General features: G+C 31.7%; 1 pseudogene; it reads left to right on the top strand.

Annotated features, from left to right (window-relative positions):
* The first annotated feature begins 1,077 nt into the window (after positions 1-1,077).
* Positions 1,078-3,192, top strand: LOC126842502 (uncharacterized; annotated as a pseudogene).
* Positions 3,193-10,897: the final 7,705 nt, after the last annotated feature.

Raw genomic sequence — 10,897 nt, 5'->3', positions numbered from 1 at the left:
CCTTATTTACAAATAACACAAAATAATGTAGGATATTTTTATTCTACAAATGAATTGTGTACAATATTATTTAGTTTATGAATTAGGGGTCATTTTCGATAATGTGCCGCTATTGTTATTTTTGGCGCTCAGACGCCTGGTTCTACAAAACCCGATAATAATATCTAATAAATCTCCACTGCATTAAAATTTAAAAACGTTCAGTTGTCAATTGATGTTGACTGTTGTTTAAGTATTGGTGTTTTTCAAGCTTTATTTTTGAAAATTGAAAGGTGTTTAAATTTTTTATTAATTTTCACTACAGTATAATGTAGGATAATAAAAAATGCTTGAGTGGTTACCAAAGAGAAAAAAAAATAGGAAATTGAGGCACAAACATCAAAATTGCCGAAAATTAGTAACTTTTTTTCGACGATTTCTACTGTTTTTTCTGGAACAATTAAGTAAAAATAATGTTACCTATTACTATAGATTTAAGGTAATTTAAAAAAAGGAGCTGGTACAAGGGACACCGGACAGGCGAGGTACAGCCGTACAGCTACTCGGACACCTCGTTACTCTCTTGGATCATGGTATATTGTTGTTTCATTATTTTAATAATTTTGAAAGGAATGATAAATCATTAATTAAAAAAAAACATTTTTGGAAATTCAGTTTTTCTTTTAATTTTCTGTTATTAAAATTATTTATTTTATTTATGCATTTTACAGGTAGTCTAGACAGTCGGACTTATTAATTCAGTCACCTTATACTCAAATTGGTAATATCCAAATCATTCATGGTTCTAAGTGAACTATTCAAAAGAAATAACATTTTATTTTAAATATTAAACATTTTTAACAATGTTATTGTGTAGCCGAATGTGATTTCCCCTGACGTTGCCACAGTCATTCTAATAATTGTATTATTATTATCTTTGTCGATTGATAACTGTAGACGCATTCGGGCTATTGAATAAAATGTTGTTTAAAGACTGCGGGGATGCACTCGGGTTATTAAAATTCATAACACCAACGTCACTAAACACTATACACACAAACGTTTCACGTATGTTTCGAAATAATTTTCTTGACAAAAATGGCAACCAAAAACATTCAATTTAATATCGATGAAATAGATATGGAGCAGTTTATCGGTGAAGTTAAACTTCATCCTGAAGTATGGAATATAGCGGAAGATAGCTACCACGATTAAACCAAAAAAAGAGGACCCTGGATTGATATTTGTAGAGTGTTTTGTGAAGGATTTAACGAAAAGGATGAACGTGAAAAAAATGAAATATGTAAGTACTTTTATGTAATTCGTTCTTTATTTTATAATATTTGATTTATGTAATTTTTAAGAAATATTTGAATACATTATTTAATTGTATTATGAAAATATAAAATATAAATTAATAGGTATCTAGTTTACATATAATTTGTTTGTCAAGACACACTGCCGATATCTGAAACAAAATAATCTGCCAAATTTTTTCTTGCATTGATTGACTGATTAGTAGCTCTCGGAGTAGGTTCTGACGTGTCTTTTTCGATTTCAATGAATCCGTCTACGCTCATTATTTCTTGAATGTTAAATCCATCTCTGGATCGTACAAAATTGTGCAGAACACAACAAGTTTTTACTATAAGTATACATAAATCTAAATTTGCATTAATGGGCTGATGGAAAATTTTCCATTTATTTGATAATATGCCAAATCCACTTTCAACATATCTTCGAGCATGTGACAGTCTGTAGTTGAAAATCCTTTTTTTATCGGACAAACATTTACCGCTATAAGGTCGCATTATTTTGGGTGAAAGAGAAAATGCCTCATCTCCGATAAACGTGAAGGGCATTTTTGGATTGTCAGTTCCAGGTAGAGGTTGACTTCCTGGGATATTCAGTTCGTAATTTTTAAGCTTCATATAAAAAGAACTGTTTTCAAATTTTGTACTGTCAGATTCTTTACCAAAAGCCTCAACATCAATATAAAGAAATTTGTAATTTGCGTCTACTATTGCTAACAACACAATTAAAAAAAAATGTTTATAATTATAAAATAGTAACCAGCTCTTTTTTGGTTTTCTTATTCGTACGTGCTTTCCGTCAATTGCACCTAAACAATTCGGAAAATGGGCATCTTTTTGAAAACCTCTAGCAATTTCTATCCAACGTTCTTATGTAAAATCAGGAAAGGTCTCCGCGCGTAAACATTCCCAAATTGCAATGCATACCTTTCTTAAAATCTTACCGATAGTCGTGTGTCCAATTTTGTATGACAAGTGTACATTTATTTGATCACATCCACAACCTAAGTATCTGTAAACAAAGAAAAAAACGTACTTTTATAAAAACAAATTGTGAAATTTACTCCATGGGTGGCCAACTATTTTGGGTGGAAATTTGGAAAGGTTGTATATTTGCTAATAAAATTGAGTTAATGATTCATTTTTACCAAAAAAATATTCAATTTTTAACAACCAAAAATAAAAATATTATAAAACAATTACTGTATTTTCAGGTACCTCTTGTATAAAAAAATGGCGTAATGTTAAGGACAACTTTAAAAAAAGTTTAAATAAAACAAAATCTGGACAGTCAGCTGGATCAAGAAGACGATACATTTATGCTCGGCAGTTATCATTCTTACAAACTGCAGGTGCCACTGCGGAAACACAATCCAGCTTTGCTAACGACGAAATAGATGAGGATCTAACCCAGCCAGAGGAACCAGAACAACCTCCTGCCTACAACCCGCGTTCTGCAAAAAAACGCAAAGTGGATATAGAGGCTTCTTTAATTGATTTTATGAATACTCCAATTCCAACACCAACTGCTCCAGCCATTCCAGTATTTAATTCAGACCGGTCATTTTTCGAAAGCATTCTGCCATCTATATCTGATTTCACCGAAGACCAGAAACTAGACTTTCGCTGTGAAGTACTCAATATTATGAAACGTATGAGGAAACCTTCACATAATATACTTCAATATCATACATCTCAACCTCAACAACAATATGCACAACTCCAAACTGTCCAACAACAACCTTCATATATACGTTTGCCACAAGCTCAGACTTCTCAAAATATATATTCGAGACAATTTGTTCCACCTTCAATCATTTCTCCACCCACCCCGTCGACATCAACATACAGTGACGAAAATAGTATGGATTTATTCACTAATGAAACTTTAAATAAATAAATAACATAAAATAACTTATATAATGAAAACTTTGTACTATTATTTGCACCTGTAAAATTATATTTTAATACATAATAATATTTTCAAATTAAAATTGAATATTTCAATCATACAATTGTTTGGTATCTAATCTTTAAAACAGTAGAATACTGTATGCTGCATAAAATGTACTTACCTTAAAGTCACAGCTAGCATTTCCAATGGAGGTATACAGAGTCTCATCCATGAATCTTGAGACTTAATCATATCAATTATTTTGTATGCAAGTTCGTCAAATGATTGAACACTCATACGGAAATAGTTGAAAAACTTGTCTGGATTTTCTCGCAGATCCGAAAACAAAGTTACAAAAACACCTCTCGTTAGCCTATCATCGATGTAGGGACGTACCCAGGAACGTCTTTTTTTTTTTAAAAAAAATAAATTTTTTGTATACAATGTACGCGAAAATTACACGTTTTTTTGTATACACCTCCATCGCCAACAAAAACACAGAAACGTCTGATGACATCATTCCGTATGACTCGCAGCGGTGCCGCACGTTAAAACAACGGACATGTGCACGAGTTGCTGCGGCCACGCAGCGGTGTCACAGCGGCACCGCACGTTAATTCACGCAAGTGAGCATCTAGCCTAACGAAGGCCTTAGTAAATCCTCTTCTTCTATTTGATCTTTTTCAATTTCTTCAAGCTCATTCAACCCCGTTATTTATTGAATTAATTAAAGTAACAAAATGTAAATACACACGAGGCAAAAAGAAATGAAAAATAATAAGAGTATATTAAACTTAATGTAGTGCACATTGGACCTGTAGGTCTGTGTGCATGGGCCCATTCTGGGCCCACCCATTAACTACAAAATATTAACTAGTACACATGATACACAGAGAAAGAAAAACAAAATAGGTTATGTATAAATAAACAGAAACATGATAAATAAAAGTGATAAGAGATTACAACACTCCTCCTTATCATGTGCATGAATTAACAAAAACAAAGTATTTGTAAAAAAAAAAAAATATTATTAAATAGTAACAATAAAAAAATATTTAGACTATACCAAGTTTACTTGAGAGCTCGAAAAATCTTGAGTTTGGCAAAGGTTTAGTAAATATATCAGCTAACTGTTGTTTTGATTGAATATACGTTACATTGACTTCTTTATTATCAACACTTTCGCGAATGAAATTGTACTTAATATCAATGTGTTTTAACCGCTGATGTTTTCTTGGCTCCTTCACAAGGCTTATAGTTGACTGATTGTCCTCAAAAATAGTTGTAGCTTCTTTAAGTTTCACTTCCATCTCAGACAGTAACCCTCTGATCCATAAACATTCAGACGCTGCAGCAGCTAAGGCTACATTAGGGTGGTCCTTATTTCTGAACTTTTAAAAATTTTGATTTCTTACTCCCCCATTTTGTTACTTGTTATAAGAAAATAATGTGTGTTAAATTTTGCCGCGATAGCTCACCCCATTCACCTGTCACAAGAGTGTTGAAAAATTACTAAAAGGGTAGTAAATTATATAATATTTTCTTAACTCCGGGAAACTAGTAAAATGTATGATAATGTATAATTATACAAGACACGTTCGCTTATGGTTTAAACAACTTTCGAACGGCAATATTGTCATAATTTAATTTACAGAAAAGATAATAAATAATAATTTATCGTGATAACGTTTATATGTTATTGGATCGAGTTATTTTTTTTTTTGGTCAACATAACAGGTTTTTTCTCGGGTTATTCTGAGGCATTACTGTATTTGTTATTGCACTATTATAATACGATTCCATTATCGGTTATTTTAGTTTAAAAAATATAACGTTAAAAAGTTACATAATGACAACATCGAAATTAGCGACTCGTAAAAACACAGAGGCATGGTTAATTGGACAGCCTATACAACAAATAACAGGTTGTAAACTTCCTTCGGAGGGGGATATTCTACGTCGAATTTTGTTATTGAACTCTTACCTTCATCAACAAAGGCACCAGATATTCCGCAGGGATTCACTTCTTCATCCAGAAGACGGCCTTTAACAAAATCTAAGGTTAAATAATATGTTGACAAAGTCTCTATAGCAGTTATCACGACACTATATGACTCAGGCAAAGACAAAAGTAGATGACAAATAATATCGTCATCCTCGATTTTGCTTCCTGCAGATTTTATGTTTTTAACCAGATCGTCAAACATCATGAAGTGTTCTTGAAGCATCAACTTGCTTTTTAAATATAGACGATTTGAAATACCTTTTCTTTCAAAAATTGATATAAGTTTGTCAAATTTTTCTTCGGAGGTATTTCCGTCCCTTACATATTCTAAGTGTGAATCAGAGACACACTGAATGATAATTGATTTTGCCTTACTGTCATCTTTCCCGAATTGAAGTTTTACAGATTCCTCTGGTATGCTCGATTTCTCAGTCCGAACACAGTACAAAACGCCTTGATCTTCAAGAATGGCTTCAACCCGAAACCGCCAACTGGAGAAATCCTTGCTACTAAACGGTGTAACACCATACCGGTTACCATCATCCTTTGACTTATACATGACACTTGTTTTTACATCCAAACTAATCCAAAAGTTAATAAAACTCAGCCAAGTAACACTAGCGTTAGACCTGGGCCCATAACCTGTTATTTATTGAATTAATTAAAGCAACAAAACAATATACATGAGGCAAAAAGCAATGAAAAATACATAAGAGTATATTAAACCTAATGTACAAAATATTAACTAGTAAACATAACACACAGAGAAAGAAAAACAAAATAGGTAATGTATAAATAAACAGAAATATGATAAATAAAAGAGATAAGAGATTACAACAAACCCATCATCACTTTTTCCTCCATAATTTGGACAATCTTCTTCTTCATTGTTTTCATTAACATTCATTATTAATTTTTTTTATATAATATAACTGATTTAATTTTTGGCTTTTGCAGTTTTATTGATCTTTTATTTAATTCTATATCATCCTTCTCTGGAGTATTTGTTAAAATACGGGGTTTACCCTTTTTTCTTCCTCTCTCAGGAACGTTATGCTTCCTCTCAGGTGCCTTAGGATATGGTCGTATTTCTTCTGGACTAACTTTTGATTTTACTATGCCTTTTGGATCATGTCTTAGAGTAATAATTGGGGTAAGCTGTGGGTGTGTTTTATGCGTTTCATTGGATGGACCATGTCGTGGTTCTGTTTCAATTGACATTGAACTATTAAATAGATAAGGTTGTAGTACAGTTTCGTTTAACATTGAACAATTATATGGACCAGGTTGTTGTTCAGTTTCAATTGTACCTTGGGTAGTTGCATCAGTTGTATTGGGGTTGTTGATGGGCGATCAGTCACATAAGATAATAAAAATTCATCATCTCAAAAATCTCTTCATTCAGAAGATAAATTCCTGTCACTTGAAAGCCTTTTGTAATATTTTGAACTGAAAATGCCCGGCCATAAGCTTTTGAAATACATCCACCTATATTATAAATAGTGATTGGACGCCTGTTTTCTACCATCCACTCTATTACAGCTCGATTATAAAATGTTTTGTTTGGACCGAATACTATTCGGTCCAGAGGCTGGAATTTATGTGACGTATGAGTTGTTAATGTTAAGAAAATAATATAGTTCTCTCTGGCCAATATAATAGCTTCTATTGTTATGTGAGATTCGAAGTTGTACATAATAAATAAAACTTTATTTTCAGCAGATGGTTTTGTGTGTTTCATGAAATGTTTCATATATTCTAAAAATAGAATATTATTAGACCAGCCAGATGGATTGGAACCTCCAATTGTACCAGGCGGAACTTGTAACAACATAGGCTCAGTACATTTTTTCGTGGAACATGATTACCGGCAGTGTTTATAGCACAAATCATTGTCATACAGCCAACTTTTTTAGTCTCCTTAGTGTCAATGATTTTTGGAGGCGCATGCACTGTGAAATTCCCTGTTATATCCAAATTATATATTCTGTCAGGAGTGAAATGACTTCGACTCAAACAATTGATTAGATTTTCGAAAAAACAGAAACATCAAACTTGTTAAAGCTAGTAGCTCTAGACATACTAGTTGCCTCAGGCTTCCTAAGGAATAATGTTTTATTTCGGTTAAAAAAATATCTCAGTCATTCCTTACGGGCTTCTTCAATATTTTCCCATTCTTTCACATTTTTCCCATTCTTTATTGCAAACAGATATGCTAATTTTCTAGCGTCAGTTTTAGTAAGATCATACTGTAACCTAGCAGACATTTCCAAGTATTTAACTAGCTCATTCTCTTCGGTTACAGTAAATATTTTGCGGCAATTAATATTTGATGTATAAGTATAACTATCTTTATGCAAGCTCTTAAACAATTTAAAATGTCGTAACAATGTAGTTTCGACACATTATAAGTACTTACAGCTTGAGATATTGATACATTCTTTTTTAGAAACATCATTAACTGCACATTCCAAATTAGTTTTGTTGGGAGGTACTCTTATGACACCACTTTTACTCCTAGGCATTTTAACATTTCAAATCTACAAGCAATTATAACAAATAATTCATTATGAAATCTCAATTAATACGAGTTTCTTTTTTTTATTTTCTAAAGGTTTTTATTTTTTTTGTCAGGTCGCGAACCCTCTTGAATCGATTGTGTTCACCTACCCTTCCAAGCTCTTAACGTCCTTTACCGCCACCACACCTACAACCCATCACCATGGTTACCGCACGTCATCTCTCCTGGCAAGGGATCGAACGTAGAATCCGAGACGCTCGCGCCAGTCGCAGTGTTCAATTGTTACCGAAGGCGTTTTGATGTCGTGTGCAGCAGCTATTCGTTTTCAAGGGGATTTGTGTAAGTATAAAAATAATTTTTATTTTTATTTACATTATTTGTTTACTACACCCGACGACAATGTATTCGAGCAACGGTTTGTGACCGAGTCAGGTCGTTTCAATAATGTTTATAGCCAAATTTACCGGGATTTTTTTTTTAAATGCCGCTTTTTTTATTGGGGTCAAGTGCGATAATTGCAGACGAACGGAGAAAATGTAACTGCAATTTTTTTCTATGCATATAACCAACGACGTTTTATAATTAAAAATGTTCAATTGAGATTTGACACACGCACCGGGCCATATTTGTTGTATACAAATGTGCCACGCCCGTGTTTTTTTCTATGACTGTCACATGCAGTTGTGTCTGTGCAAAACATACAAGTAGTGAATTCTTGTAAAACTGTCTAGATTACTTTGAGTAGTTCTCTTCGCGCGATTTTTAATATTTAATTGTGTTATATTTTATTGTCACGGGGGGGGGGGGGAATCGCTGTTAATTCTAATCATAGTCAAATCATTTTATTTACGGCACAGAGGCACAGAAACAACAAAAGTCATAATTTGGAATAGAAATATGTTACCATAATTAAAATAGTTAAGTGTTTGATTTTTTTAAATTTCTATTTTTAGTAATTTTTTGCAGTCGTCCTGTGAGTAATTTTACATTTACCAAATAAGTAATACTTATCAAGTTGTCCATTTTTTACCATTTATTATTATTTTTTCGTTGTTTCGTAATTTAGTAGGCACATGTATTTATTCAGAGTTAATCGGTAATCACAGGGGCTGACGTCTAGTTCTAACAACTTTAATTTATAATTGTGATTTGTATTTATTTAACTCATTATTAGTTCAGTCTATCACGCAAATAACTAACTATCCAACAATTACATACTGCATCTTATTTATTTTTGTATTTTATTTTTATTTTGCCCGAAGACGTTGGACTGATTTTTGGTGAGGGTCTTCCAACTAACTACCGATACCCGTATAATTGCTACAATCGATAGATAACACGTTATAAAGTAAAATATGTATCGAATGAACATAATCGATATTGGTGTACGCGATTCCGATGTTTAGTTCTCTTACAACCAAATTTTCAAAATCGAATATTGTCAACTATCGATTGCGTGCATTTGCAACATAGTTTATCGTTATTATTTCCATATTTTCTATTCTTCTTTTATAGCTGATTGTCGTGCTATTATATTATATATTAGTTCCCTGTATTTTAATAGACACTTGCGATATAATAGCATACCTCTTCTAGCGTCTGGCTCTTCATTTTTTCTCTTTTGGTTTTATTATTCTCTAACCCCTTCAACAGTATCGTGACTCTTCCTTTTTATCCTTATTATTATGTTCTCGGTGTATACATTGTCCAAAAAGGGTTTTTTTTTAAGATCCTGGAGAAACACATACGATGTAGCTGCTCGTGGGCAAAAATAAACTGAATACCAAGCGTGCGGTTTTTTTTGTTACAATAGACCCATGAAGAAATTTGTCTTTTACAGCTCATTATCATACACTCGAAAAACCTCAGGATCACGAACTTATGCGTTACTAATTCCATGTTTTTAAATTTGTAATTGAATTTGTTTTAAAATTATAACTCTTCCAAAACAAATCTTTCGATAAATGACGTCATTGGATTCCGTATTATTTTTTAATAAATACCAAAAATAAGAATTTTTATATAAAAATATGTTAGCAACAAATTAATAACTCAAAAATACTTTATTTTAAAATCATCCTTCTTGATGATGAAAATAAAAACAATAATAAATCAAAAAAATAATACCACTTAGGAGACCGGGAAAACAAACGCTTATTAAAGATTGTAAAAAAATGGCTATCGTAAGAAAAATATCCCAAAAATATAATATTATAAAAATAAAAACACACGAGTCAGTTGTTTATCTTATAAAAGTAATCCTGTAAAACTTAATGTAACAGAAGTTTTGAATGGTCGTTTATAATCTATAATAAAATTTAAACCTAACACTCATGGTATTTATGTAGTAATGAAATTATACAATGACATTTTATTTAATCCTAAATCACAAAAATATCTTATTCGACTAGTCTAAAAGGCTAACTTATAAAACCCATAAAAAAATAGACTTACTCATTATATGGTCGCTCTGGAATTAAAATAGTTAAATTAGCACCGTCTTCAACTGCAGTTTCGCCTACGCTTCCTCTATTTTGGGTAGTTGTGCATCTACATACTTGGGAAAAATTCAAACCTTCCAAAATAATTTAATAAGAATAATAACTAACGCTCCCCGGTTCGAACGCAACAATAATTTACATAAAGACATCCAAATTAAAAACATCCACGATCTCATAATTACCCTGGCGGAAAAAATGCATAGTTCACTAAAATCAACAGGTTAACTTTACTTCAATTTTTCATGAAACCGTCACCTTAAAAAAAAACAGGAATATTTATTTTCACATGATTTTAAAAGGGTCAAGTTAATAAATTGCCTATGAATATTATCATGAGCCATGGTTAAGTAGAAACATTTTTAGTTTTATTTAATTATATTTCTCCCTAACACAAAACCCTTAATTTTTTTTTCTTTTTTAAATGAAATTTCGTCAATATAACATTATACTTCGACAATTACAATAGTTATTGGATAGATACTTGTATCTATCCAATATACTTGTATCTAGATACTAATACTTGAAAATTATCAACATGTGATTAAAAAAAAAAAAATTATATATACAATATTGTTGTAAATAGTGATAATAAAGAAAATAAAAGTTTAGTATGAATATAATATAATAGTGCAATAATATAATAATGAGAATAAGAAAAAAAAACTGCTATATCGTGTGATTTAC

Source organism: Adelges cooleyi, unplaced genomic scaffold, assembly GCF_023614345.1.
Source record: "Adelges cooleyi isolate 19-005CV unplaced genomic scaffold, UGA_ACOO_1.1 ACOO_flye_CR_arks_rails_tigmint_CR_PRNA_53, whole genome shotgun sequence".
NCBI lineage: Eukaryota > Metazoa > Arthropoda > Insecta > Hemiptera > Adelgidae > Adelges > Adelges cooleyi.
The sequence above is the reverse complement of the archived record's forward strand: the minus strand, read 5'-3'. Positions and strand labels throughout refer to the sequence as shown.